The sequence below is a fragment of the Phaseolus vulgaris genome, chromosome 10 (genome assembly GCF_051622355.1).
Source record: "Phaseolus vulgaris cultivar YP4 chromosome 10, ASM5162235v1, whole genome shotgun sequence".
Classification (NCBI taxonomy): domain Eukaryota; kingdom Viridiplantae; phylum Streptophyta; class Magnoliopsida; order Fabales; family Fabaceae; genus Phaseolus; species Phaseolus vulgaris.
The window spans coordinates 33,900,938-33,905,247 of NC_143507.1; positions in this window are offsets into that span (position 1 = coordinate 33,900,938).

Below are 4,310 nucleotides of genomic sequence, written 5' to 3' on the forward strand. Positions count from 1 at the left end.
ACAAAGATTGCCAACAAAAATGAACTTAATTAGGATAGGTGTAACGGTTAGTACACCTATTTGTTCTCTTTGCCAAGTTTGGGAAGAATCAACCCAACATTTTTTTTTAATGTAAAATTGCGCATCAGGTGTGGAATGGATTGACATTTTGTTTGTTCAATATAAGGACCTGAAATGCCACTTTGAAAATTTCCATTTGGGTCATGTTAGTCTCAAGAAAAATCTTTTATGGAAACGCCTTTGGGTGGTTGTAGTATGGAACATTTGGGACCATATGAATAAAGTTATATTTAAGCAAGGAAAAGTTGACATGGAAGAAATATTTCATATGGTACAACTTTAAACTTGGTTCTGGTTGAAATATAGGATGCAATCTTTTAACTATTTATTCTCAGATTGACATTTGAACCCTCTTCAATGTATTAAAAGTTGTACTTAATAGGGTAGGAGAAAAGAAAAGGTGTGGGTATAGTGATCATAGGGAGTAGGAAGAAGAATTGGAGGGGGGAGGAGGGGTGAAATGGCAAAGTTGGTATAAGCGAATTAATAGAGAAATGTCTATAGGTTGATGTGGGTAGAAGGATTTCTAAAAGGAGAATAATAATTGGAAGGTAGGTATAACAAAGGATCATCTTGGAAGATTCAATTGATTATAAGGTTAATGTTATATCTGTTAAATCCTATGCTACTATTGAATTATGAATAATTACAAGGTTGGGGAAGGTTGCTTTTGTTTGTGAGTAGGAACAGGTTTACAAGGTTTGGTTTGTTGTCAGTACAACAGGAAGAGTAGTCTGAAGCCAACAATTGAACTTTAGCAATCTTGTAGCAGGAAAAAAAGTAGAGCCACCATAGGTTGTGCTTTTTTTGGAGCATTTGAAGAATAGAAGGACTTGTTTAGGCACCAAAAACTCCAACAGGTTTGTTACAAGTTTCAAATTCGAATTTTGTTGATTGCTATGGGCTAGAGAGGTATGTGAGTGCATGTTATATATCAAAGAAGCAGAGGAAGCTCTTTGAAGGAAAAATCAATTAGGAGGAAGGGGAGGACGAACAAGAACTATTGACATGCAAATAAGTGGGAAAAAAGTGAGGATAGAATGGTTTTTGTAATTATGTCTTTGTAATTATGCAGGGTTATGTTGGATAACTATTAAAGTTGATGTGCAGGAAAAGAAGGCAGGGGTGGCAGCTCTACAGGTGCAGTAAAATTTAAGTAGCCTAGGCCTCCTAGCACAAGCTTGCTCCTTTTTTTTTGGTTTTAATTATATCTACCTTGTTATCTTTTAAACTTATTGTTGTTGGCCAAATATAGATGTTTGTGTAGTGTTGCTATGGTAACTGAAGGTTGGGAGTTGAGGTTTTTTGGGCACTTGTATAAGGGTTGGGACACCCCTGAAGTGTTTTTTTTAATTCAATTTATTTTTGCTAATAAAATAAAATAGTGAATAAGTTGTTACTTACAATGAGAACATGTTCGCTTCTTTTAAAGTGAGTATGTTATCTTTTAAAATAAATATTTGTTTGGCTTGAAATTAATACATTGTGACTTAAAGAGCGTGAGTGGTCAATTCACTTAAAATGTGTATTTTGTCATTTAAAGATAGTAACATTTACCACTTCTTTTAAAGTAAAAATCATTCGAGCAAATAATTTTTTTTTCTTAAAACAACTTTGTGTTTGCTATTAGAGAGATTGTCATATGTTTGTAATGAATTTTCCATCACAATTTTTGACAAATATAAGTTATATTTGTAATGGATTTTAGTTTGTCATAAACTATGACTGATTCAATGACTTGTATCGATGTTAAATTCGTAAACTGGTGACATATTTAATATGTTGCAATCATGTTTGATTTTTAGTTATAAATGAAATAAAACGGTAAATAAATATATTAAATAGAAAATATTTACAATATTGTTAAAAATTCAAGCATAGTAATGGAAATAAGCAACACATTCAATGTTTTACATTCATAAACAATGTTTTGCAACACATACAACCTTTGTCTTCTAAGATGGAAATATACCATAGAGTATTACATATGATAAAATTAAAATTACTAATTAGAAAGCATACCATACAGTATATATGATATAATTAAAATAACTATTTGTCATTGTCATATGATTATTCCTCTTGTTTTTGTATAGGATGTTGGACATATCTAAGGTTTGAATTGATATTTGATTAGAATAAAAGTTAATCATAAATTGAGTCATTTGTTCATGAAACAAATGTGACTTTGCTTAATAGACGAGGATAATCTCCTTCGACGTCTAATTTTCTTTGAACAATATATAGAAATAAGGGTCTTCATTTGTTCGTATTTACTTGATGTGATGACATTAGAAGAAATGATAGAATAATATTTGAATTTCATGTCATTTGATCATAGGCCATATACTCCTCCTCTTTTTTCCATACATTTGACAATACGATAGAAGATTAGTAAGATTTGAATAGTCTGATATCATATAGTCTAGGAATAATGAAGGATTCATGCATGTTAAGTTTTAATAGTAATAAATATGACTAAATCTTAAACAAATTATTTCTTATTTAACACTCTTAGATACTTTGTGTTTAAGATGACTCTTATTAAATGTCTATCTATGTGCTAAAAATGACACACACACATGCATGTTTATGTAACAATCTTAATATCCTTACATGTTTATATAAGAATCTTCTATCCATTAAAGAGGTATAAGTTAGCATCTAGATTTGTGAATTGACTCTTTGAGTACTATCACTTTTTCCAAAAATGTATGGGGGGTATGAGAAGACAGTTGCTGCAAATAGCTTGGGACATTTTTGTCTATCCTTTTGTAGTGTTAGGGACTTTGGAGGTTTCCTCCAACTTCCTCCTTGTTTGTGCATTTTCTTTCCTCAATGCGTCTATTTCTTCAGTGTTCCATTTCTTAGTTCAGTTAACTCCTTTTGGAGCTCAACAAGTAGCGTCATCTCACTTGTGTAATAAGTAGTTTCCGACGTAATAAAAAATAAAGAAAGATAGAAATGACATTACATAATAAATATATGATGAAAATGTCCTAATACTTTAAAACTTACATAAATTATCCATCGAAAATCTTAAAGGCGTCCATTAGAGACAAATTGGTCCTATAACATTTTAATATTATTGGTAAGTTATTGATCAACCTATATGATATTTTTAGTATTGACATATTACTAGTTACAAGGCCTATAGACCATATACCCCACAAAAAATCTAAAATCTCCAACAATGAAGGAGGTTTGTGGTTTACCAATAAATACTAGTTAAAATGTGAGTACTTTAGACAACATTTTTAAATTATGGTTGCTTAAATAACATTTTATGCAACAATTTTTAAAATGAGTGTGCTTTAAATAATATTTTAGGCCATATATTTTAAATTATGGATAATTAAGACAACATTTATTACATGTTGTCTTTAATATATCATATAACGACGTTGTCAAAATTATATGACTCCACTGATTTCAACACCTTGAAGACTTGTTTCTAACCTCAAAGACCTGATTATGAAACCTCAAACCTTCATTCCAAAACTAAATGACTTGATTCGAAAATTACGCCTGATTCTGAAATTGGAAAATTCAAGAAAATCTTCTTCCAAGTCAGACACATTTGCATGCTCACACTCACTAGTATTCCTGGTTCTTAAGTTGTTTTTTCTTGCAATCCATTTGCCACAATGATGTTGTCAGATGAAAAATGATGTGAAGAGACAAGGTTTAAGCTACATCTCTTCCTTCGATTTTCTCATGGGTTAGGGTTTTCGTTATGAAAATAGGATTTGAAGGTTGGGGTGACCTTATGTCAATTCAATTTATCATTTTTATTTTTATGATGACACTTCCACTATAAAGATTTTATAGGTTGTTGAAATCATCCTGATACTAAAAAGTGGTGGAGTTTTTATTGGAAGCACTTTTCTACGTTATAGTTCATCAACTCCTTAGTTTATACGCACTTTCAGATACATTATATGCACTTTTAGATACGTTATATGCACTTTTGTCATTATTTAAGTTCAGATTCTATTCAACCCTCTCTTCTAAAGCCAATTGCACTCTTCAAAAACCAAACTATTATTCTTTATATTTTTATCTTATTAATCATTTCTTCCTATAATATCTATTTTACATGTTTTATATCTTTAAAATAAATAAATTTGACATTTGATTCACAATAAAAGAATATTTTTCAATATTAGATCTCCATCATGATTGTACGATCCATTATTTTGAAGTATTTAAGGAAAATTTAAATTGTTGTTCTAATATTTTAATAAGTC